The sequence below is a fragment of the Numida meleagris genome, chromosome 1, assembly GCF_002078875.1.
Source record: "Numida meleagris isolate 19003 breed g44 Domestic line chromosome 1, NumMel1.0, whole genome shotgun sequence".
Lineage (NCBI taxonomy): Eukaryota > Metazoa > Chordata > Aves > Galliformes > Numididae > Numida > Numida meleagris.
Genome location: NC_034409.1, coordinates 164924036 through 164951090, shown reverse-complemented (window position 1 = coordinate 164951090; position 27055 = coordinate 164924036). Strand labels below are relative to the sequence as shown.

The 27055-nt window shown below is 41.1% G+C and overlaps 1 protein-coding gene across 3 annotated transcripts in view; it reads left to right on the top strand.

Moving 5' to 3' along the window:
• Positions 1 to 27055, top strand: part of ENOX1 (ecto-NOX disulfide-thiol exchanger 1) — a 370285-nt gene that overhangs the window by 352 nt on the left and 342878 nt on the right. The window lies entirely within an intron of this gene.

The following is a 27055-nucleotide window of genomic DNA, read 5'->3' as shown; positions in this document are numbered from 1 at the left end:
GGGAGAGCCGCGCTGCCCCGGCCCCGCTGGAGGCGCCCGGTTCCGCTCCGCTCCCGGCGCCGCGGGGCTGTGCGCCGCCCCCGCCCGTGCCCGCCGCGCCCCCGCAGCGCTGCCGGGCACCGCGCTCCCTCCCTCCCTCCCTCCCCGAGGAGTCAGAAAGTTTGCTCTCCTGGGCTCCCGGCTTGTGTTGTTGTTGTTCGGGGTCCGTCTGTCGTAGGGTGTTGTTTTTGTGTTGTGGTTTGTTGGTGTTTTTTTTTTTTTTCCCCCCTCTTCTCCGCTAGCGGGTTATTTATTTATTTATTTATTTATTTATTATTATTCGGTTTATTTATTTATTTTTAATTGCGGCTGCCGCCGCTGCAGCGGAACGGAGGACGGGAGTCCCGCCGGGGAGGGGGATCCCGGGGCAGCCCCCCACATTGGGGCAGCACTCCCCGCGCAGCGGAGGCTGTACGCCCTAACCCTAACTCCCCCCTACCCCCCATCCGGCTGCGTGGGTCCCCAGCCTCGGTAGGGCAGTCCCTGCAGCTGGGTGGCTGTCAGGGGTTTGCTGTCCCGTCGTTCGCCTCCTCTTTCTCTCCGGTTGCTGAGCGAGTGCTCTAAGACAGTGAAGCTGTCGCAGCCGGGAGGTGACAGCATCCCGCCGGGGAAGGACGGGGACCGCCGGCAGCGGGAGCGGCTGCCGCAGAAGCTCGCTGGTGGGAGAGCTGTATCCCACCCGGCCCGGAGCGGGGTCGACTGCGGGTCGAGTCCGTCTCTCGTTCCTTGGAACTGCTCGGAGAGGTGGCTGGCTGTTGTCTGGTATGGAAAAAGCTGCCTCACGCTGTTCTCTTTAATTCTAAATGTGGTTTTTGGAAGGCTGGTGCCGGAGAAGAAGGCTGCGGTCCGGGTAAATCCAGGGCAGGGAAGCAAGGAGCTCCCTCATCCTTCCAGTGGACTGTGGATTTGCTGCGTTATTACTTTCTTCCACCCCTCACTGGAAGTTCTGCTCTAAAATGTCAAAAGCTTTGATGCCTTTTGCAGTGCACCTCCTTCGTTATTATTTTTTTTTTCCATGAAATTTAAAAGGGAATGATAAAATTCATAGATGTTAATAAATAAGTTGAAAGGACTTTGAAATAGTACATGTTGTGCATGGTGCAACACTGTAGATATGCATACAAGAGTAGAAGTACTCTGCAGTTTTTATTTCAAACCTTTTCCCATAACACATTGTACAGAAGCCCTTTCATCCCTTTAAGTACGATTGTTGTGGTTTTGGTGCTGAGGTCGCACTCGTGCTGTGGGGATGCCTTCATAGGCACTCACATTGGTTTGGTCCTAGAAATATTTCATTCTCTAGCTTCACAAAGATGTCTCACTGTAAGAATATGTGAAATTGGTGATCATGGCTTTCAGTTCTAGATCTTTTTATTCCTGATGCTCTTATTTATTTATTGATGTTACAGCCAAACGAAGTCGGGGGGACTGGGGAGGGGGTTAAGAGGAGAGAAAGGACTCATCTCAGACTCTTCACCTTGTCTGCATGTGCAAAAGCAATGAAATAAAGAAATGAAGGCACCAGAACAGCCCCCAGCTGAATTCTGGACACAGTGCCTCCCTCCTTCCCGTGTGCGTGCACGGTGGCACCGGGTGTTCTGCAGCGTGTGGTATGTACAGAACTTGCAGCTCACTGTAGCTCTCGAGTAGGAAGGGAACGCTTTGTGTCCTTAGAAGCCGGAGAGTCCGTGGCAAGTCCACAGAACTATAGGTACGGTCAGGGAGCAGTGATGCACGTGGGAGAGTGTATGTATATAAATACCACTGGGCTGCCCGAGTTCATTTCTCCTCAGGATAGTTCGTCTTCCTTGATCTGGAATATTTACCTTCTTTTCCTGGAATTTTGAGGCATTTTTATTGTTCCTCTCCCTGTGTGCGTGTGTTTTAATACTAGTCTTAATCTCTGTCCTATGTAAAATAAACCGGTAATAGATTTAGAAGACACTATTGCCAGGCAAAGCAGGCAATAGATCATGAAATCAGACAATAGTATTTTGTTTCCTAGCAACCCCCTACTGTGAACAGAAAACAAAACGGTGGTGGATGCTTCCACATCACGAGAGGTGGATGTCGGCACCCTGAAGTAGGCACAGGGCTACCAACCGTGCCATCAGATTTGTCTGATTTGTTTCAGCTGCTTTGTTGAGATTCCCCTTTTGTGAGAAGGGGACTTGCCAGGGGACATGCAGTTACATGGTTAAAATGTCACTCAGCTTTCTTGGCTTGGTAGCGGTGACTGTTAGAGTGAGGAGGGTGCAAAATATGTGGTAGCTGTGGGTTTGTCTGCCAGTATGAGTAATTTGAAATACCCTTTTTATTGCTGGAATATTTCTAAATCCATGTGATTATAGGTCCTCGAAAATCAGTTTTATCCTCTGCTGTGCCCAGTATGCAGTGTCTTGGACTTTGGTTGATTGTCTTTTAGCTTTGTGTTTTAAAACTGCACTTGTTAGAATGTATTAAAATAAAATTCTTTGCCACCCGCAGGAATGGGAACTAAAATCCCAAGTGCTGCTCTGCCACTTCTACGCTCTTGGCACCCAGTTCACCCCTTAAAAGAGCTGGAGCTATCACAGTGCAGCAGGAATGGGTTCTAAGCCGCGATCTTTCTTAAAGTGCTTTTGATAATGCGGTAATTCCCTTGGTTAGTCTCTGAGCGCTGAAATGGAATCTCGACCCTGGACCAATCTCAGATGCACTTTGTGCACTGCCATCTATCCGAAAAAATCCATTAGTGCAGGCGGTGGATGTAACCCTGCATCTGTACTTGCTGCCTGTCAGGTTTCGCCTGTCCAGCAGGTGTTAGTGCTGGGGAGGCTGCGGCAGGGAGAGAAGGTGAGCAACTGTACAGCGGTGCAGGGGAGTTCTTGCACCTCTGCCTCCTGCACTTCCTTTATAGCAGGGGGGTTGGAACCAGATGATCTTAAAGGTCCCTTCCATCCCAAACCATTCTGTGATTCTGTGGTTGAAAGTGGCATGAAGCTGTCAGCAGTTTTACCTACAAGTCTTAGGTATCAGGCAGAACGAACCTAAAGGTGACCTTTAAGGGTCTCTTCCAAAAGAAACGGTTAAATGATTCTTTGAAATGCTCCTTCAATAAAAGCGGTTGAAATGCAGTGGTCAGAGGATACTGTAATTCTGACAAATATCAACGAGCAGCTACTTTCTTACAGACGTTTGGAATCAAAATTCTTTAGTGCCATAGCATGTGTTGACAGTTTAGTTGAGAACACATTAATTGAATTTTGGAAGCTTTTATGGTTGGAGAGGAAGTAATCATTTTCCAATTTTATTCTGTGGTGTTTCTTTCTCTTATGGCACTCCTTCCAAACCTAGAATCTCAGTTAGGTGCTCCGCAGATGACTGAACTCGGTACACTGCCTCCTGCCATCCCACATAGCTTCCGCTTGCATTGACCAAGCAGCAGAACGAGGGAAGGCAAAGAAAACAAAAAGTACAAACAGAGCAAAACAAAACAATGATGGAGAGAGAGAGCTCGTGAAGTAGTTTGCATATAAACAATGGAAGACATTTGGAAGTCATTTTACATGCTCTTCATGAAATTCCTGTTATGCCAACTGCATTTGTTGCTAGTGATAAATATAAAATTTGACATCTGCTGTCACGTAGGTTGGAGGCTGGTGGAAGTAGTCAACCCATGACTGAAACCAAGGGGTAGTGCCTTTGTGCCTTCTTGCTACTTCTCCCTCCTAAATTCTGTCTTGGAACAATGAGTTAAGTCCATTCTGTTTAGAAGCTTTGGGTAGAAATAAATTACGAAATTGACAGTTTTGTTTCCTCCACTTAACTATGCAATGATGGCAGTGGCTAATGAGCTAGCAGGGAACATGCTGCTCATCTTACCGAGATGCATGTGCTGTAGTCCTTTTAAAATTATTTCACGGGGCTTTTATTTACTTATTTATTTTTTTCAGACGGTACCGCAGCAACAAGAACATAGAGTTACTGACTGCATGTCTAAATCTTACAGTCTTAATGGTTGTTGTTCTGCTGGATATTTACCAAAGTATTTATTTCCTTTCCTTCTTCTAAGAAAAGAGAAAAAACATTATATCAGTTTGGGTTCTGCTGAAGCTTCATTTTTCAGTCCCGTAACGTGAAAGCAGTGAGTTGTCAATTCTTGCCAAATATGGAAAATAAATAATCCATGTGAATACAGACACTTTCGGCAAAACATTGACTTGCATGCTTTACTTTTCTTTTTTTTCTTTTCTTTTCTTTTTTTTTTTTAACATATGCTTAAGCTCCTCTCTGCTTGCTGAGATCAATTGGATGTAAGCATGTGGTTAAAGTTAGGCATGTAATTAAATGCTTTGTTGAATAAGGGCCTCAAACAAAACCTATAACCTTTGGAACTAATGTCTTTGTTTCGGAGTAAACAGAACTTAAGTAGAATTGTTACAGGATAGTAGAGCAAAGGGAACAAAATTTGGAAAAAGGCAAGTTCACGAGGCAGGAGGTTTCAAATTGGGAATTTACTGATGGATAACAGCATTGCTGGAAGTAATCTAGAATTAAGACCCAGCAGGAAGTAATACATGGTTTTGCAGCGTGACTTGTTTAAAGAACAGCACAGTTTATGGTTGAGTTGACAACCAAAAGGAATCTTTTTTGCACCAATCTTCCACGAACACAGCTGAAAACTGAGTATCACATCAACAGAAAGTTATTGACAAATTTGGTGGATCTCAAAGAAGAGCAACAAAATACTCAGGTGTCTGGAGAAACCAACTTGATGGGAAATATTCAGAAATAGTTACATATTTAGCCTGGCACTCAATATAGAGAGACTGGTAAGTGACACTGACTGTAATACATTTCAAAAATTTCAAAGAAATCTAGTTTTTCAGTACATTACATTGGATAACAGAATCATAGAATGGTTTGGTCATCTAATCCCACCTCCCTGCCATTGGCAAAGACATTTTCCATTAGATTAGGTTGCTCAAAGTCCCATCCAGCCCGGCTGTGAATACTTTAAATGATGGAGCATCTACAACTTATCTAGGCAATGTGTTCCAGTGTCTCACCAACCTCTTCACACAATAAAGGAAGTAAAAGCTGAAGATGAATTTCGGGCAAAAACTTCACATTAAGAAAATGTATTAGAGCCCATATTAGACCAGGTGTAGTGAGAGCACCCTCTTCAGATGTTTAAAATCAGAGTTTTAAAGGCAAGTCACTTTCATAGGCAACTGGTTAACAAACAGACTGGAGGAAGCAATTCTGCATCTTCAAGGTATCAGAGTACAAGATCTAACAGCACTTTTTCGTGTCTCTGTTTTGTTCCAGTTTGAGCTGAAGGTTACAAGAGAAACTAGGTCAGATCTTGGGCCAGCCATCCTTGACTTAATTTTTCTCAAGCTGAAGCGTTTGTACTTCGGCAAAGCAATTTTCAGTGCCAAGACAGTTGGGTTTTATGTTTTTATAAATGCATGACTCAGAACAGGGTCATCATATGGGCTCAGGTTGAGCTGATGCTGGGATGATGGATATTCAAGGATAAGCTACAGTAGATTTTCTAGTAAATGGCTGTTTTTTAAATTCTTCTTTTTTTCCCTTTTGAAAATGATGGGCATCCCAGGGAGGTGCATAGTGCACAGAGGTGACAGCTTCTGCAGAATTTTATTTGATCATATAATTAATCTTATTGCCGTCAGGTAATGATGAAGAAGTACTACCTGCTAATCATCTGTCCTTCTCCCACCACTCCCCTGCCTCTACCTGCATCATGGTCTCTCATGGTGTGTCTGCTGTGATTTGGATGGTCTGTGTGTGGTGCAAGTCCAGGTGACATTTTCCAAAAGCTGTACAAATGGCGGAGGAAAAGGTAGATTTCCTTCTGCCATAGTTTTGGATACCTGGCAGCTGATTGATTAACCAAGGCCTATTTTGGTAATAATAAGTTAAAGCCAGGTGATTTGGAGTAAGCCTTCCACGCTTGGTAATGACTAAATCAGGAATTTTGCATGAGTACCATACTCAAATGAAAGCTGATCTGGGCTAGAGCTGGTTGGCGAGACTGACGTTTGGTTTAAGCACCTTATGTGTGGGGTAGGGATGTGTTAAGGGTGTAGAATCCAGGCTTAGGTTTTCTCTAGATTTCCTGTGTGCAGCATAATATGCGGAAAAAAATTGCTCTGTAGACAACGTACTCCCAGTATGCCCCATGTGACTACTTAAAAACACTTTGACATGGAAGCCAGATTCAGCCCTTGCTGGACTTTGTATCCGGGGTTTGGTTGGTGGTGATGGAGGTCTGAGAGGAGGTTGAGTGAAACTGGGAAACAGTTGGGCAGAATAGAAGGATTAGCACTGCAGTTGTTGCCCATGCATTACTGATGTTAGAGGGGCAGTTTCTGATGAATGACTAATTATTTTATGGTAGATGAATAGAACCCATGCAATCGAGTGGATAAAGCTAGGTAGTTGATGATAGCGGAACTAGATAGATTGGCTTACTTAGTGTTGTGTATGTATGTTAATAGTGCTCTTCCTTGTAACTGTGTTTAAGATCAAGCTTGTTGGATGGAATCCTTTAGGATGAAAAATGCCATGTAAGTGCAAGATTATTATTCTGCCTATTTTCTTTGCACAAAGAAGGTAGATCAACAACTGTCTTAACTTCAATTTCTTTTCTGTTAATAGATCTTTATTTTTGGAGTTATTTTACATGAGGCTTTAGAATGATGGTGGTTCTTACACAAGTACATTTAACATAGTGCTAGTGTTTAGGATGTGAGCTTTGGTAGATCTCATCAACACATGATGAAGAAGAGTTCCTCTGTGGCCAGAGTGAATAACACACAACCATTTTGGTATGACATGTTTGATTTATGTAGACTTCAAAGGGGTTTGTGCCCTACACACAGTGTAAAAGAAGTTTCAATACATAACAGCTGCGTCAGGGGTAGAATATAGTGAGGGTTTAACGCTGTTTTTTACAACTCTGTTTAGACTCAATCATACCTGTTAGCAAGCATTTTGACAGAGAAGCAAAGAAGAAATGAAATGGAAGTAGCTGATAAAGGCATGGGGTGAACGTAGGGAGGTAGAATGCAATAACCAGAGTGAGAGCACACTCTTTGAAGAGGCGCTGATGCCTGTGCCCTTGTAAGAAGAGTCAAGAGGACTTTCAGCAATGACAAATAAGTTTGTTTCATCTGAAAGCAGCAGATTGCTTCCTAGAATGTTGCTGTGTAATATCCTAATTTAGTAGCTCCTGTGCATGTAGAGTAAGAGCTTGCTATTGCTACTAAGTGATGCAAGCACTTCCCTCACATTCTGCAGCAGTAGAGGCTTATGGTTTGGTGGCAAAGATCCATGGCTTAATCTCTTCTGATGACTTATGATGGATGCTGGCATTGCTTCAACACTAAGTGAGCCACTTAGTTTATTGAGAGTTTTCTTTGGAGGTGTGACCCTTGCTTTGCAGTGAAATCCTATGAGATCACAGCCCTGGTAGTATGGTTATAGATGCATCAAAAAAGTGTACCTTTATGGTCCTCTGTTGGCAGATAAGGATGGCAGGCAGCTGGACGTGAGCAAGCACTCTCTGTGGGTTCACTGGCTGTAAAAGGGTGCTCTATTCACACATCCTCCTGCCTCCTCTGCGTGTGTGCATCTGGCTTCCACAGTCTTCAGGTGGAGTGTAAGCAGAGGTGTTCTTGGCAGGCTGCTGCGTATGAGAACTGAAGACATAAAGGACCTGGAAAATAAGTTTGATTTAAAATCCTCTTTCTGTTGCCTTTCCATTAGTTTGCCTAAAATGAGCATCTCTCAACTGAATATCGTTTTAACAAATGAAAGGGCCCTTGGTCAGTTTTTGGTTCAAGGTTATTCATATCTTAACATTGAGAGGAAATGCTGTTTATGCTGATGACTCCTCTTCTGCGGTGTAATCTCCAATTTTGTATGAAGCAGATAGCAATTACCATTTTATTTCACTGACAGCCTGTGAGGGAGCACATGTTTTCAGTTCCTAGAGGGAGCTGGGCTCAACTTGAGCTGACACACTGCAGGTGAAAGGCTGGGTGTACTGTTGCCAATCTACTTAGCTATCCAGTTGCTTGCCAGTTCTGTAAACAAGGTTAATACTATTACAGAAAACATGTGAAACCAGCTGCAGTATGTGTGTCATTAGCTGAGTTTTGCAGTTTTATTTTCCATGTTGCATTTGTTGAACTTACGTATAATTTTGCAGAACATAGGTAATGGGTAGTTCATATTGTTTTCTTTGCATAATATGAGGTGGCTGCAATTTCTGTATGGGAAGGAAACTATCAACCTTTTTTTAAAGTAAAAGGCTGAAAAATTGGAATTTCTTCTTATGCTTCTTGGGAGGTATTAAGAGAGATTATGTAACTGCATAAAGTCTCTTGGGAAAGAGAAGTCTCACTGATAATGAAAGAACGCAGTAGCTGCTTAGTGTAATCTGCTCGCCATGGACAGTGGTGAGAAGGAAGCGGATGGAGCACTGTGCAGTCAGATTGGGCCTCAGCTGTTAGAGACTGGGAGCAGCAGCACATCTGACAGTGCAGCTTTATATAAAATGAGATTGCTAAGCTTGCATCTAGGTTTACCTTTTCCTTAATAACAAAGTCGATTCCGTTTGGTACTGTCTACTAGAAATAAAATGGAACGGATAAAAGTAATATTTTTTCAGCTCATATTGCCCAAGAATAAAGGGAATAGTGTGACTTGGTCAAACAACAGTGTAATCAAGCAATTCTTCTGTATCAAAAGTGTAAGAGTTCTAAGAGTAGCTAGACGGTGGTCATCTTGAAATCATGCAGAAAATCTATTTCTTTTGGTTCTTCAATGTCAAATGGCTGCCAGATGGAACTGAATATTGAATGGGAAGCAGAACATTGAATTTGGTAATCGTGAAGATGAGATGCTTTGACACCCCTGTCATCACTGAAATATAGCTGTGGTGAGCACTGAAGTCAATGGTTTTGCTGTTTCAGGGGCTCTTCAACATTGCTTCATTCAAGAGGAATCAGTTCGTTACCAGAGAAGGCAAAGAGCAGTGCCCAGTTAAATTGTGAATGCAAGGAAAATGAAGACCTAACACTTGATCAGAAACTTTCTTTTGTGGTAACATCACTGTCAGCATAACATAAAATGGGCACTATAGGGTGAGATATAAGCCTCTGTGTATTGCCCTTTTAAAGAGATTTAAATTCACTAGTTCAGTGTTCAATGGATAAAAGGGAAATGCAGAACTAAAACCCCAAACCTAAAATAAACAGCACTTACATGAATGCATGGTGGCTCACTGAATATGAGAAACATTCAGAGAATGGCTCTAAGCATCCATGCAAGGGAAAAAGCCACCTTTGTAATGCTATCAGTCATGTCTGCAAGGAGTCCCATGGAATGGCCATATGACAAAGTGTTCTGCAGGCACCTGAGGAGCAAGTCTAGCAGCCGCAGAAGCAAAATGAAATGAGAACTGCTAAAGTAGGTTTATCCTAATGCTGAGTTCATTCTTGGAGAGAAAGAACAGTCACAATAGTTAAGAGGTGGCTGGACCAAGCAGTGTTTATGTGCCTTCAGTTACTCCTGGTTGTCCTCTGCAGAGGAAGATATTGTCATTTTTCTTGCCTCCACTCTGTGGTTCTCAATAACAAAGTTGTATTCAGGGTTGAAATTGAACGTGACTTCTGTATAAATTTTATACAGCAAGATAATCCCCAGGGAATCCATAATCTTAGGAAGGGAGCCAGTGATGGTTTCAGAAGGACTGTGACCAACTGCAGCCTCCAGTTCAAGTGGAAATTTTCTTCCCTTATCTTGCAAATAAATGACACTAAATATTTGAGAAAAAAAAATAAAGGAGTCCTCAGCAGCTATAGAAACTGCTGAAATTAATACTTTGAATGAAGATGTAGAACAGGAAGAACTCTGGCATATGAGGAAAAAAATACATGTTTACAATATGTACAGTAAGTACAGTAAAAGTAATAGGCTGCATATGTTACAAGAATAAACAACTTCACGAAAAAAAATTCTAGTGCAGAAAGGATGCAGAGGGGTACTGGAATTGCTTATGTGAACATTATTGGACCTGTATGATATATACTATATGGTGAAGTGACGGCATCGGTGGATGGGGGAAGGGCGACAGACATCATCTTCCTGGAGTTCTGCAAAGCCTTTGACATGGTCCCTCACCACATCCTTCTCTCTAAATTGGAGAAGTGTGGATTTGAAGGATGGACTGTTCGGTGGATTAATAACTGGTTGGCTGGTCGAAGCCAAAGTGTTGTGATCAATGGTTCTGTGTCAGGGTGGAGGCAGGTCACAAGCAGTTGTCCCTCAGGGGTCAGTCTTGGGACCGGTGCTCTTCAACGTCTTTATCAATGACACAGACAATGGAATCGAGTGCACCCTCAGCAAGTTTGCAGATGCCAGCGAGCTGAGCAGTGCAGTCGATACAGTAGGGGGAAGGGAAGCCATCCAGAGGGACGTGGACAGGATGGAAAAGTGGGCCAATCAGAACCTAATGAGGTTCAACAAGGCCAAATGCAAGGTGCTGCACTTGGGCCGGGGCAATCCCAGATATGTGTACAGACTGGGGGAAGAACTTCTTGAGAGTAGCCCTGCGGAGAAGGACTTGGGGATCCTAGTGGATGAGGAACTGGACATGAGCCAGCAGTGCAGAAAGCCAACTATATCCTGGGCTGCATTGAAAGAGGAGTGGCCAGCAGGGAGGAGGAGGTGATTGTCTCCCTCTACTCAGCTCTTGTGAGGCCCCATCTGGAGTACTGCATCCAGGCCTGGGGCCCCCAGCACAAGAAAGATGTGGAGCTCTTGGAACAGGTCCAGAGGAGGGCCACCAAGATGATCAGAGGGCTGGAGCACCTCTCCTATGAAGAAAGGTTGAGGGAACTGGGCTTGTTTAGCTTGGAGAAGAGAAGGCTCCGGGAAGACCTCATTGTGGCCTTCTAATACTTGACGGGAGCATATAAACCGGAGGGGGAATGACTGTTTACGTGGGTGGAAAGTGATAGGACAAAGGGGAATGGTTTTAAACTGAGACAGGGGAGGTTTAGGTTAGATATTAGGAGGAAGTTTTTCACACAGAGGGTGGTGACGCGCTGGAACAGGTTGCCCAGAGAGGTTGTGGATGCCCCATCCCTGGAGGCATTCAAGGCCAGGCTGGACGTGGCTCTGGGCAGCCTGGTCTAGTGGTTGGCAACCCTGTAACACAGCCGGGGGGTTGAAACTAGATGATCTTTGGGGTCCTTTTCAACCCAGGTCATTCTATGATTCTGTATCAGTGGAGGTCTCATAAAAAAATGTAGATACAACTGTGTTATCTTTAAAGGAGGCAGCTGCCCCTGTTGTGTAGCTGTTTCCGGCTCTATTTGTCTGTGATTCTCACCAAGCGCTAGAGTGAGTGGGATAAAAGGAAATGGGACAGCTGGAAAATTCACAAGTTAAACTGGAATCCAGATGGTCAATCTGTTATCCCTCTTTATGTCAGAATAATGGATAATGTAGCAGTCAAGATATAGGAGATGCTGGCAGTTGAACATGGATAAGTTTCAGATTTGAAAATACTTTCTTTCCTGCCAAGCCCAGTGTTGAGCATTTTGCCATGTTGTGCTGTTAGGCTTGAAATATTTTGGTAAGTTCACTTTTTCACGCATGATCCCATGCTAACACAAGTTGAGGTTCAGCCCTGGGTGGTACAGGAACACCAGGAAGCTTACTTAGGCAGAGTAAAACTAACCTCTCTTAAAAATGCTTTTGTAGATATATCCCATGTCATTAAAGCACAACTAAAAATAGATTGAAAGAATACTAGGCCAGACTATTTAGACACGTGTGTCTCAGTTGCTACATTTTTGTGTGTTTTCAGAGTTGCATACTTTGGACCATGTTGGAGGAATAATCTTGTTACAAAATGAATTCAGTAGCCTGTGGTTTGTGTTGTACCTAGTAAAATTGTCATGGACTTGTTGGAGTACTTCCAGTTGCACTGTCTTTGGTTAGAGGAAGAATTCTGCATTCTGAGAAACATGTGGTGAAGACACTGAGAAATGGACACCAGTTTCTGCCTTTCTCCTGACTTTCACTCAAAGGTTAAGAACAAAAGTAGCATGCAGATCAATAAAAATAACAGAAGATGGTAGGACTACCAGAATAAGCAGAGTTTTTTTGGCAGAGAATGTTGAACTCTGCTAGGAAACCAATTGGTTCCTGTGCATTATGTGTTGATGGAAATTGAGTTATTTTTATGTGAGAAATAAGTCAAGCACTCTGTTAAGATCTATGGGGCTGGATTCTGGTCTCCAGTAATTTAAATCTTGAGTAATTCAAACTGTGGAGATGTTCATGATTTACACTACAATAACAGATTACAATCTGGTTCTTATTCCTTAGGATTTTAATATGGTTATAAAAGGGATATTAATCTTCATTTTCTAAATGTCTAGCAAGTTACCTAATTAATCCAATACTGTCTTCATTCTGGAGGAGGTTGTTTAACTTGAATTTCGTTGTCAAATGCCATACAGACAACCTCGTGTGGTGGTAACATTAACTAATGATAAGAGTTACCCGGATATGCTGTTCTGTCATTAACTTGAATTAGTGCAACTCCAATTGTTTTCAGTAGAGAAAAGCCACACTGCTGAATGGAAAAAAATCACAGTAGTCTGCAGTCACTGTGCAATTAACTGATATAACTCCTGTGCTTGTCATGCTTTGTGTAAGATCCAGCCAGGGTGAGCAGCTGCAGGTCAGTTGTGTGAGAACGAAGACCCCGGGGCTTAGAAACAGTTTATTAGGATAATACTGTGGTGTGAAGATCAGCTGTCACAGTAGTCGCTAATGACAGTGTGTGTCTATTTACTGTATATTGTCTAAATAAGAGTTGCCTGAGTTGGGATGTTTTGAATTCTGGAGGAGGGTAAGAACAAAGAACTGAATGGTGGGGGTGTGAAGGTGGAGCTGGCTTTTGCCCTGCTTGCTGCAGGTTCTTCTTCAGTGGACATTCCACTGTGGGTTTTCTATTAGAAAACTGAGTACCCACCACTCAAATTATGGTTGTTAGTTATTTTTCCCCCTTCTGTTCAGCCACTTATTTTCACAAAAATGGAAGGACTCCGCCCTCTTTCAGTTTTTATTGACATCAACCAGTGACACCAAAACGTACCAAAGAGAAGAGAGGAGAAATAGATGAAGATGCAGGGAATGACAAAGCCATCCTTTAAGCTTTGTTCTCAGGATGCTGTGCTAAAAAGATCTTTTGTTTAGGCATTTCTCTTTCCAGATAGAAAAAATCAGAAAATTTGGACTGAGCTCCTTCATCCATGTCAAGGAGTACAAAGCGTGTTGTCACTTGCTGGTGTTTCTGTGTATTTGTCACTGGGAAGCCCTCAGCAATGCGCTTTCCAAATGGTCTGTGAAAAATGTGCATATAATCTGTTTTTAAACAAAATATATTTCTTGCTTTTTACCATCAAAGCAAAATACAGCTGCTATGTTATGTAGACCTTTCGTTGCCCTTAGGGTGTGTCTAATGGGAAGTCTGGTCTATTACTGCTGCCCACTCTTCCTCACAGAGACTCTTGACAGATTTCCAGAGAATTTTTTTTTTCTCCTTAAAAAATCTTAAATAATGTGTAAGTACGTTTGAAAGAGTGTCTTATTTCAGCTTTATAAGAACATCAGAGTTTTTTCTCAAAAGCACAAAGAAAACTCAATGCTTAAGATTCAGTTTTGCAAACCCTTCCCCCTTCTTCAAACATTCATATGGAAATACACCATTAACTGTGAAATTCCCTAGCAACCTTAGCAGCCTAGAAGAAGGGATCCAAAACCCAGCAATAGTCAATTCTCAAGAGAATTTGTACTATCTATTGTTAATATTCATTATATTCTAATAAGCGATTTGAGAAATTCTTTTCAGAATCTCTTTCTTTCTCTAAACTGCAGCAGTTGTTTTGTTGGAATAGCACAATATTCGCTGCTGAAAAGCAGGACCCAAAGCCCAAGCTTCGTTCTCATCAAATCTCTCTCGAAAATCTTCAGAAACTCCATTTTAAATTTAATTTCCTTTGCTAATTGCTTTAACGGTCCATAATTTTTTTTTCTGATAAATTGTTCATTGACAGCTGATAGAATTATTACTTTATAACATAATAAATGATTTGATAACTCTGCTTAATGAGGGAGCTCGTAATTTCAGATACATGGTGGCAGCAGTACGTTCTGCCACGTGAGGCACTCTGACAGCTTTTGCGCCTCCTAATTCTCTCATTAGGACTTGTCATCCTAGGAAACCTGGAGCTGATGTTATGGTATGCGGTGTCTCAGGTGCAGAAAATCACTCAGGCATTTCTTCGGCTCAGCCTTATTCCCGAGGGGGCAGAGAAGTTCTGGCAAAACGTCCCCCAGCTTGACAGTGACAGGACCAACCCACGGCTGTCACATGGAGTGATCTGCCTTAGCCAGTGAAACAGGTTCAAACGTGATATTTTGGACCTGATATTTTCTTGAAGCACACCCCTGCTCTTTATTACTTCCCCGTTCTTTGCTCCTTCATCCTTTCTATTTGCTTTTCCTGCTTCTCTATGATACGAGGCTCTGTCAAAAAGATCCTAATTAATTTATTTCTACAGGAACGAGATTATTGAGCTTATTTTTTATCATTATTTTTCTTTAATTTTATATTTGGAGTTTTCCATATGAGCTCTTGTTCTATAATACCTTTTCATCTACTCCAGACTCTCTTTTTTGTATTCTATGCAAGTGACAGTAATGTGTGTGTATGTCACATGAAGTAAAGATGCTTAGTGGATGTAGCCCAGCAGAGCTGTATGGCCACACTTCTTGTTATTCCAAGGCTTAAAAACTTGAGCCTCTCTTTCAGGCTTAGTCTGCCTTGTCACCCAAGTTCCTCACTCTCAAAATATATTCTTTTAATAATAATCTCTGTTATGCTCCTTTCATTATATGAGCTCAGTAGCATAAGAGGCTACCTGCACCTAGTAGAATCATTTTGTACAGTTGTCATGATTTTCATGTGCTTGCTCAAAGGTGCTTACTTTTATCCTTACTTAGAGGCAGGTGTTCCAAAGAAAGGAGTATTTGTACCGTACGGCACCATTAAGTTGGTTATGTGTGGGCCAGTCAGTTTGAGAAATTTGGTTAAGGCATTAAGGTCCATAATCTGAAATGTTCAAAAAACATACCCACCTGTCTTTAAATTCAACATCTGAGTGTGAAATAGGTACTATTGGAAAGCTAAATGACTGGCGAGCCAAAGTAATTAAGGGAAAGTAAATAATCTCTAAGGTTCTCATTCCCCATGAAACTAATTTTGTATCTTAGCCTTCATGTATTTAAAAATAGTTCCCTGCTAATTCAAGATGCTTGTGTACTATGTGTGTGAAGAGCACTTCAGTTCTAATGAAAGGATGGCAGATTAGGGAGTTATTTTCAATGGGCTATATATTTTTTTTTAAGAGAGGCCTTCATTTTGGCAATATAAGTGAATGAATGTTCCTGTAGCAACAGCTTGATGTGCAAGACAGCAGGCGGTCAGCCAATAATCTTCTGATGGCTTATGAGTAGAAAACCTTTGGTTTTGTCTTAAAGGCATACAGATACGAGTACTTTCACTACTTTCCATCCTCCAGCCTGGTAAGCCACTCACTGTTGGGTCATATATATGCCTTCCTGTTTTAATTTCAAGAAATCTGTTTCTTATCAGTGACTGCCGTGTTTGGAATACAGTTTATTAATAATTCTCTCTTACACTAATAAAATATACCTTGTAAAATGGATGGAATGCATTAGAGAGGCCAAACTGCTCTGGAGCTGCTGTCTGCCTGGAACTGTGCTAGCATGAGGCTGATGGTGGTCTGATGGGAACCTGTCAACTCCATCAGTATCTCAAGTAGTTATCTAAGAGGGCTAATATATGTTCATTATGGATCTCCAGATTGATATGCTGAAGAAGATAAATCTTACATTTATTTCTGCATACATCCTGCCCTTTAACTCCTGAGGCTTTCTGTTGCCCCAGAAGGACCACATGTATATTGCATATGCAGATTTCTTACTCAGGTAGTTAAATGAGGCAGTAGGGCTGAAATAGATAAGGGACTCAGTTTTGTATGCACAGCATGCATGAAGAATGGGCTGCACAGGCTTGCTCTGAATGTGTAACACAGGTGCCCTAATTATGAGCTTACAGGTGTCTGAATTTCTCTGCTGAATGTACAGGAACCATACAACTGTAAATTTAAGTCATAGCAAACTTGGATGTGTAAAGCAGGCAGCCTGGATGTATCCCCCTGTGCATCAGTTAAAGATGCCGTGTGTTAGTTGTTAAGTAGGGATGCTGACCCATTTGGTAGTGAATTCAGAGGAGCTGAAGATAGAATCCTTGGAGTTGGAAGAGACCTTTAGAGGTCATCTGGTGCAACTCGCCTGCAATGAACAGGGACACCTACAGCTCAGTCAGGTGCTCAGAGCTCTGTCCGGCCTGAGCTCGAATGTCTCCAGGGATGGGGCATCCACCACCTCTCTATGCAACCTGTGCCAGTGCCTCAGCACCCTCTCTGTAAAATACTTTTTTCCTTATGTCCAATCTAAATTTCCCCTCTTTATGTTTGAAGCCATTTCCCCTTGTTCAGTCACCACAGACCCTGCTCAAGTGTCTGTCCTCTTCCTTCTTACAGCCCCCCTTTAGATACTGAAAAGCTGCTCTCAGGTCACCACAGACCCTTCTCTTCTCCAGGCTGAACATCTTTTTTCCAGATACGTGGCTCTTTTTTAATGCAAGTTAGAGGCTTTCTGGTTTATTAACTGCAGATCCTCATACTAGCTTAAGAGGATTGGAAATTAGTGCTGATGTCCTGCTGTCATCCTCATGCTCTCTGAAATCAATGAAGAGTAGATAAAGTCAATGCTTGGCCAGAACCCTGCGGATTTGGTGAAAGAAAATGAAGAAAACAAAACAAAAACAACCACAAAAAATAGGTATTTGTGAGAGCGGAGTAAACCTATTCAAAGAAAAGAGCATTCTGTAACCGGTTATCTGCAGCAGGAAAACTGCTTTTTATTAATCGATCAAAGAAAATGTTGAAAATAATTGGAAAAATGACTTGAGGGAGGGAAGAACAGTGTTAAGGAGTATTAGTAGGAGGCTGATACTGTTTGTGAAATCAGACTATTCTTAAAGCTTTCATACACTCTGTGTAGTATATAGAAAAATAACTTTTTTTTTTATCTGGGGAGAAGCTATGATTTTATCTCAGTAATTGAAAATAATCTCTGAAGTTGCTCCTTACCTAAACTTACACAACCCCCTTTTAAATCAGTTGTTATCTTTCAGTGAATTTCTCAATAAATGTTGCTGCCTGCATTTGGATGGCATGATCCTATGTAGCAAACAAGGCTGAGTGTGCTCTGTTTGCGACTGAAAGCAGAGCATTTCAAGCATAATCATGGTGGCATTTGGCAGTGATGCTGTGGTTAAAGGGGGTTGTAGGTGTTTATTATGAACTATGTATACCTGGATGGCTTCAATCACGCCAGGTGGAAGCCTGACCGGATGTCTACTCCAGATTTCCTTTTATTAAAAATCTTTAAGTAAAGAAAAAATTTTTGAGTTCTGAATTTCTTTGTTCACATCTGTTTGTCTATCCACCTATTTCTTGCAAAAATCTTGATCTTATCCTCCATTTCAAAACTTTGTTCTGTTGTGCAACATCAGTGATTGCTGTTTGGTGACATGCATTGCTCCCAGTGCTTGGGGTTCCTCCAAAAAGCCATGCATGTAAAAAGGGGGGAAAGGAAACACAAAAGCATATGGAATCATCTACATTGAGCAATCTGTGTGCAATGCTGTTTCTGAGAAAAGATGATTTTCAGCTGCCTCATTCACTGTAACTGGGTGATATTATTTTATGAATTTCTCACTTATCGGGGTGTTGCTGGCTGAATTCCTCACAGTTTCACAAACACTGAGCAATCCCTACAGATGTCACTCAGTAGTCATATCTGTCGTGCTTAAGTTAATACACATAAACAATTCTGTCATTTCGCTCTGCATAACGGCCAGTGATAAATCCAGGTGTATTCATTCCACGTTTTTAGAAGAGAAGAAAAACAAATAGATTCACGTGGACTATGCTATTGAAAATGCTACTAATCAGTTCCCTCAGTAAATGCACAGTGAGTACTTTTATGGAAGTACTGATTGAGGTGGGATTTTTTTTTTTTTTTAGTGTCTCCTATTAAGAGTTCTCTTTTTTAAGGCAAAAGGTCTAATTTGAAGTCTATTGAACTTAATGAGAGTTTTCCAAGTGACCTTCCAATGTCTCTTTTAAGGCTGTAGAGCCCCACAAAGTGGTAATGCTTAGAGGTGTAATTAGCCCTATAAATCTCAGTGGGTCATTAATTCTAAATCCCAGTAATGGTAAGACCAGCATGCATGTAACTGAAGCATAGTGACAAAAGCATAGCAGGAAGATTTATGCAAGCGTTGTCTTATTTTTGCGTGGTTGTAGAATTTGTTTGTAATGTTGGGTTGGAAGTTTTTTTTCTACCCTAACATCAATTCACATGTATCACTGATGTGTTTCTGTAAAGACATTTGTATACATATGGTATAACCCAGGTGGCCAGGATTTTTTGTATGTCGGAAGGTAATGTGACATGGCTTAGAAAATCTCTCTAAGATAAACGTAAAAAGTCTCACCTCATCATTTAGCTGTATAAAATCATACTTGAAAACATAACTGTACTTACCACTTTCACTCAATAATGACAGCTTATGTTTTAAAGCACGTACCTACGTTGGTTTTCTTTGATCTGTGCAGACAGAATGCTGAAGTGTGCAGAGTTTGTAGATCTCACACAGGTACACCCCAATGAGGATGTGTGCCTCAGGACACTCTATGAATCCTCCACCTCTGCATGTACTCAGTGAGGATTTATGATTCTATGATTGCTAGTTAGTGTAAGCTTCACCATTATTTACCGAGAAAGGCTTCTCAGTGCATTCAGTGGAAAAAAAAAAAACAAATGCTTGACTTTGGCTCAGTGAAAACTTGAATCTTGTTTCCTCAATCAGAATTTATTGTAATTGATCCTTATTTCACCTTTTGAGGAGGGTGAGGGTTGCTGCTATGTACTTGCATAAGCAAGAAGTTAAAAAATGAGCCAGTGGAATGGTATAGCTTTTACGATATGTCATTGACTGCCAGCTGCGTGTCCAGTCCATTCCTTTGTGCTTCCAATGGTACAGATTTTACCCTCTTTTGCTTCAGTCTCCAACCAGGGATTGTTCAGAGAAATGATCTTTGCACTGGAACCCCAAGCCCAGAAAATAAGAATGTACCCCATCATAAACAGAACACTGGGATGAAATAGTTAAAATGACTAGGTGAGAAAAGCCACAAAATCACACAAAGATTAAAAAATTAGACTTTTATAAGTGGAACAGGCTGTTTATGTGGGAAGTCTTGAGCACTGGTATTCTCTTGTAATCTGAAGCAGAAAGGGAAATGCTTGGTATCCCATACTATTCTACTATAACAACATATTCAGCTTTCTGAAACATTTGTTATCGTATCTGCCTCCACTTATAACTGGAAAGATAGATTATAAAAGCTCATTGCTTGGTCTCTGTCCTTTCTTTGCAAAGGTGCGTACTGTCTTAACAGTTGTGAGGGAATTGTTAGGGACCATCCCTGCCAATGTTTGTTAGACACTTAGCAGTAATGGGGGGTCAGGAGGAAGAGGAAAGGCAGACTTCATGTGTGTTTTCTGTCATTCTTTAATCAAAGAATTCAATTTAAGTTTGATCTGTAGTTCTCCAGGAAAGCAATGACTTTGACTGCAACTGTATTGTTGGTTTTTTTTGGTTTTTTTTTGGTCCAATGGATGCCATCAAGCATTCTATTGTATGTGAAATAGTTCCATAATATTTTTTTAATCTAACTGTAATCTGCTGTTGGAATCTATAAAAAAACATTAGTCTTAATGCACAAAATAATGCAACTTACACAAATGAGCTAGAGCATGGCCTCCAGGCGTATGTAAGAGGACCTGAAGTAGGTAGAGTGACTGTATTATATAATGGTGTATGTATTATATAATGGTGTATTACCATTGTAGAGAGCTTTGTACATGCTTTGAGTATCTTGTGAATGAAGAAAAATAAGTCAGGACCTGGGATCAGGAGAAAAGAGGTAGCAAGACTTCTTGGCAGTAAGTGACCCATCATGCTGTTTTTCTGCAAAGGGTGTTGAAATTCAGAATAGCAGAGGGCACATCTGGTGTGGCTGCCAAACAGAATGGTCGTTGAGGAGCTCTCAGCCACTCAGAGGGTTGCATCACGTAGTCCCAAATAAAGGGGCCTGGGACATTCACTCTGTATCTAACTGGAACAGACATGTAGTGTTCAAGATTTTGCAAGATGCCATTTTTTGAGCATTTGTTGGAATACTATCTGAGGATCTAGAATAGATAGGATTTTCCCTGCAAAGAACTTCATCTGGGGATAGCGAAACTGTCTTTGTTTTGCTTTGCTAGTTAGTTTTTGAAAACTTGTTTGATTTTTTTTTTCCTGCATATGCCACAGAACTTTGTTTGTTTGTTCGTTTTGTTTTTAATCCAGTAATATGATAGCATTGGAGTTAGTGTTGTAAGACGTACATTTCAGCTTCCATTTCAGGAAGAACGTGATCAGGACAAGAACATTCTCAGGATCACCACGCTCCCTTGGGTAGTCATTACAGTCACACAAAAGAGATGCATAGTGAAACTTAACTTCTACGTGCTGTATGTGGTATCATTTGCTTAAATGATATGAATGGGAGAGTTATCCCAGTGGATGTCTGTTATGATTCTTGTCTCTGGAAAGGTTATTCATAATTGTTGTTTATCATTTTGGAGAGGATTTCTTCAAATGCATCTCGAGGATTCATTTTCCATAGACTTGTGCCTAGGGGCCTTAAAAGTGATAACAAAAAGAGTACACAGTCAAAAATAACTGTTAGCACAAAAACACTTTTCAGTATTTTAAGTGAAAGAAGGAAAGAAGAGGGCAAAGTCCTTTTTATGTTGTTTTCTCTGACTTCAGCTCTTTAACTTCTACCTCAAAACTTCAATTTCCTACACTTTGTCTGCTCTTCTCAGGTTATGGAGAAGAGGAACTTTTATTTAGTGAAAGCTTGATAGCACCCATAAAAACTTTGCAGTCCAAGTCTTCCTCTCTGTTCTTCTTTCTGTTTAAAATTTTTGCTGTCATTTTTGACTGAATCTTCAATGTTCTTTACATCAAAAATGATAGTGTTCCTTTCTACAAGCTCTTAGAAAAACGTATCCGATGGGAGGAAAACAATATATAGCTTGTATTTTAACACTGCTGCAATATTGTGATAAGAGTAACATTCTGACTGGGTTTTGATTTCCAATCTCATTTGTTTGCCTGTGCAATCTTGTATGTCATATACATATCACAGAAGATTATTGTGCCTCAGTGCAAGGAAATTTTTTCCCAGAGAGAAGTGCAGTTCTTACTGTAACATCTGATAGGAATTTTAGGCCAGTGTAATGTAAGAGGTAAAAAAAAAATTCCTCTTTAAAAAACTTGATTTAATTTTATATAATCATATTTCTGTGTAATGCTATGGGGATTGTATCAACAATTGAAAATGGAATTGGATCTCCTAATTTTGCAGACTTAAGGAAGAACTGAAGGAAAGGCAGACTCTGGTTGTGTTTGATTTCAAGGTCAGACCAGAACAACTGAATGCAGTAGTTACATGCTACAGCTAGGGGAATCTTTCCATGTAGAGAAGCTGGAGATCTGGTGACAGAACTACTAGATCATTCCTGCTGTTTCCCCAAGGTTCTGTATTTATTTGGCCATTAACTGTTCAATGCACCTTCATTTTGGATGGAGAAACTAAAAAACGAATCTTGTGTTAGAGGAAGTGGAGTGTTTTTGCTGCTAGATCTCTTGTCTGCTGATATAATTGCGTGCCAAGAGCACAAGCATTTTTTCATTTTTAAGTTACTGATGTCTGGTTTCACTGATGGACTTGCTTGATTTTCAAAAGCTCCTTGAGCAAGGAGTCGGAGTTGGTTTGGAAGGTGTTGTATTTATGGAATCTCAGCATGCCGTTTATGAATTCTGGTTCAGTTGTTTTATCATGGGATGCCTTGGGCGATCTGCTGCTGGAGCCCAGAGCAGGAGTGATAGATGACCATTGGCCTTGATGGCACCTGCGGAAGTGGGAACAACTGCTGCTGGGGTCTGAGGAAAAGAGGCTTCAGCCAAGTTGCTCTGCAGGAAAAGCACTGGAAACATTCACTGTTTTTTTTTCCAGAAGCAGAACAAATAAAGTTTATAAATAAGACCCTGGGGAGTTTGCAGAGCTTCAGCAAGCTTGGCTGACTTTTGCAGGAAATAAGTTTGCTTTGCTTCACTGTCAGGCCTAGGATGAAGGAAGTATTCTATGTGAGTGATGGGGCAGCATCATGTGATTCAATAGAGGAGACTTGTGAGGGAGAAAAAGATCCTGTATTCCTTCTAGGATTCTGGTTTTAGTTGAAATGTATTGCAGGAAAGGGAAATAGAGAAATGCAGATTCTAGGCAGGGTAGAACTCATAGAGTTGACTCTGGGCAGTGATTCCCTAGGAAGTGTAGTCCTAGGAAAAACTATGGTTTAGCTGTCATAGCGTTTTTAGAATCGGCTTGCATCCATGGATCATATTTCTTTGGAGAGATAAAGAACAGGAGGACTGACCCAAAACAGTTTGCCACGCAAACCAGGTAAAGAGCGAACATTCCCTAGCAAAATGAGTCAGCTTCCTGACTGTCTAGCTTGGAAGCCCTGACTGAGCTTATTAAAAATGTGTGAAAATATATTGTCCAGTTTTCAGTGATACTTTATGCAAAGGAAGAACATTTTACTGTAAATTCTGTCTTTAGCGACATGGATTGAGAATCAGCACTTATTACCTCATTCTGAATACCTGCTTCATCAAGAATTAAAATACGTACTTTCTTTATTGGTAAACCAAAGATATTCTTCTAGGAACCAGGTGGAAGGACATTTGTATTTGTCATATACTAAATGTATATCTGAAATAAGTGCTCTGTAGAACCCCTGTTCGTTCTTGCTGTGGCTTGGAGATCTAGAATCCTTTCCCAAGCATGCATTTGCCACTGAGTAGGACCTCCGTACTGTAGAAGCCATCTGTCATCAACTTGTCTATCTGCAGTGTGCAGGAGAACCAACAGGGCATGAAAATCTAGACTGCCATGTCTTGGAACTGGAGAGAAAGTGCATTTATTGAGCCTCTGTATGTGCGTGAGGATGTCATCCTTTTCTTTTTCTTTTCTTTTTCTTTTTAGCTGTCTTGTATGTCAGTTTTTAACTTGCCTAGTATACTACATAACCAAGACTTTTATGTGTCCTAGATACTGTTCATCTCTTCGACGTTGCTGAAAAAATTAGGAGGTAGTTTGGATCTTTGGAAAGAGGTAGCCTGAATTCATCACAGCTAACTTTTAAAGTGTTTAAGAAAGATGTCTCTTTCAGAAGTTGCCTGAATTTTCTTTGTATGGAGAGAGACGGATATCTGTATAGGTCTGTATCTATAGGTATTCATTTTGGTCTTAGCGTGGCTGACATCTTCTGAAGATACGTATCTCTCTGCATTAACTGCACAAAGAGTCTTGGATGATTATGTACTCAATTCCTGTCCTTCAGCTGAGAACAACTTTTAAGTGGAATATATTTGATATGGTGAGAATGGTGAGCAGCACCTTCTATTCAGTCTTTCATCACCAACTGTATGCTGTTGTGGAGTAATTTGAAAACAGGTGGACTGCTTGGATAAATGAGGTTGCAAATGAGCAGCCTTCACCTGTGTTGACAAAAGGATCAGGTGGAGGTCATCAAGGCTGACAATTCAGGGCCTATTGAAAATAGAAGCAAGAAAAGAAGGGGTGTGGCTGTATCTAATTTGTGCTTTCTAACAAATGTTTTGCTATACAGAGCAGGGAGACAGTTGTAACTTGAGCAGTGAAGAATTAAGTGACTTGTTCCCTGTAAACTTTCCGAAAGACCTTGGAGATTGACTTTGAGGGTTGAGGAATATTCATGTTCAGGTGCTTTAGTTTTGTCCAACTCCGAGGGAAAAGATAATCACTCCATTTTGAGGAAGTGTAGGGAAAGACACATGTCATTACTTTATTGCAGTTCAGTAAAGTAACTTAACTTTTGAGTGCACTCAAAGGTGCACTTCAGAGGGGAACTCAGGAAAAAAAAGTTGTACGTTTGCTGTGTGTATAGTTAAGAATTTTTTGTGTGTCTCTGTGGAGGGATCAGTACTGTGCATATAGTTTATATTGTGGCGAGTTGGAATTTCTAGAAGAAACTCACTAGTGTCTTCATACAAAAAGTTATGCAGATCACAATTTTGATCATTTAACTTAATATTTTACTGAAGAATATATTCACTAAATACAAGTGCATTAGCAGTGTAATGATTTCACTGAGCAAAATGCTACTGCTGTGTGCTCAGAGCCTATGCCTTCCTTGCTCCTTTCCCATCTTTCTGTTCACTGTAAGTAATACCAGGTTTGGGAACTGGAACTCTAACTGAAACTTAATAATCTTCTTTGGGCTCTGTTTCTCTGGAGGACCTTACTGAGACTTAACTCCAAACAGTTTTTATCTGCAAGTTCAAAATCTATTTCTCTAACATGCCTGGCTTCTTTTGTCTCTGCTAGCAAGCATTAAATTAACTCAAGGTTATTTTTGAGTAACTTGGTGTTCATTAAGAGAAAATCATAAGGAATGGAAATTGATCATAAAGCAAACTCCAGAAATCTTTGATGGATATAGGAGGTAAATATAGGTTCAGCTATCTTAAATTAAGGTGCAGAACACTGCTTCTGGGACACATCTTGTGCTGATGGTTAGCATGGATTTTGAGGGCCATTCTCACATAGGACTAAATGAGCACTCTTTCTACCATGTACTTTGATAGCTGTTCCTGCTGTCCCACTTGCAAGCAGAGCAGAACGTTTCTGGAAATTGAGCTCATCTTTTCCATTGCTCTGGGAGAGACATTGCAATGCTGGAGCTGTTCTGGACTCAGCTCACTCAGGTGAGGTCTATTCCAAACTAAAGTGAACTTGAGAGCTTTCGCCTGTTTTCCTTTCCTATAAATCTTACTTTGAAGAGGTCACTATTTTTCAAGAGTAGTTGCCACCTTTGGGTGTATGCATTCGTAGTATTCAAGCTAGCTCATCTTATTTTATATGTCTTTATTAGGTTTGAAAACTTTAATGTGTACTTGTTTCAGACTGTGTTCTGAGCCTTCCATATCTATTAATCTATTATATGCCCTGGAGGCTGTTAAAGCCTTACTTAGCTCCCAATATCCATGTTATAATAACTTACTATTTGGCTGAGGGCACTTCTGAGAACTAATCCATGATGTGTTTACTTTGGCTGGAGGAACTGAAATGCTTTAAAGAAAAAAAATTAAAAGCTTCCCAAATGTTTCTGCATTTTTCTTTTCTGCTCTTATTATGCTAATCTGATTGTTTTTAATGTGAGGGATTCTTTTGCCCTGGGTCCTATGTAATCAGCAGTGTCATAAAAGGTATACCACTTTACAGTTAAGCAATGTAGACTGCCTTGTAACCCAGAAAATCTGAGGCTCTCAAGCGTGCTCCATATTCATAAACATTTTTTCTTTTGCTTTCTTAAAATGTAAGAAGTCACCATAGTCAGTGTCTAGGAGGTCTCACCAAGATGCCTAACTAAGTGGGTGTATAGGTGAGCAGAAGCTTAAGAAGCATAAAAAAATCTGTGTGCATATCATTTTTTTTTGGTCATTGTGAGAATAATTTCTTATATGCCGGGTTGGTTATTACCATCACTTAGTTAGCAGATAAACTAGTTATTTAACCATTAGAATTAATTGTTCTCTCTCTGCTTCCTCTTTCTGGGACAAAAAGATTTAAATGTGACAGTGAGTGCTTGTCAGTATTGGGGAAGTTTCATTTTTTTGTTCTATGTTTATTGAGTTGACACCAGTGTCCAGTGCAGCAGCAGAGGCAGTCCCAGCCTATTTTGTGGCCATCTCTTAGAAAAGACTGCTATAGATGTTCATACTAATTCAAGGGGTAATGCAGCTCTGTCCTTCAGTGTGCTTGTACAATTCTTGCATGGGCACCCATAATTATATTTAACAAGCTCTATGTCTTTCTGCTCTCCAGTTCCTTCAGAGAAATCTGTGGGAGTGAGGTCAAAAATAATCTTAAGGCTTTGTCGTGAGTAGCTATCCACGTGCCTTTCATGAAGAGACTAAGGTGATGGCGAGTGCAGCTTGGGATCCATTGATGCCGTGGAGCTGATGATATGCAGGCCTGATGCCTCCTGGCACTGGAGCCAGCTGGTAATTTCCTAATGGTTGGCTGGGGCCTGGGCTTGGATGAAAGGGAGTTGGCTGTAGCTGTGGCCAGATAATTTGGAGATGCTAATGGCTCGTTTGTTAAAAACAAGTAGAAGGCTTGGCAGAGAGAGGGGATTTCTTTCTATCTCCTCCCACAGTCACCACCCTTCTGCTTTCCATCTTTGCCCACTGATCACCAAGAGGGTGTTCATTTTGTGGGTGCTCTATGTGTCCTTAAGGATGCTGTTTATGAATGCCTGTTTCTATCAGTGCTTTGCATGATTACAGCTGCTCATTGTGGAGATGGATCTCACTGTAGTTCTGTTTCCATTTGGTACAGTCTTGCTTGTTGCAGTGGCCCACCCACAAATATATCTTTGCAAAACACTTAAGAAAAGGAAGAGAAAGAGATGTCAGCAGTTGTAGACTGTTGACCTGATTTGGACTGGCTGGCATGAGCACATTTGTGTCTGTGATTAAAAGCAAACTCTAGCCTATTCTTCTCAGCTGGCTTAGATTCAAGGCGCTTTACAC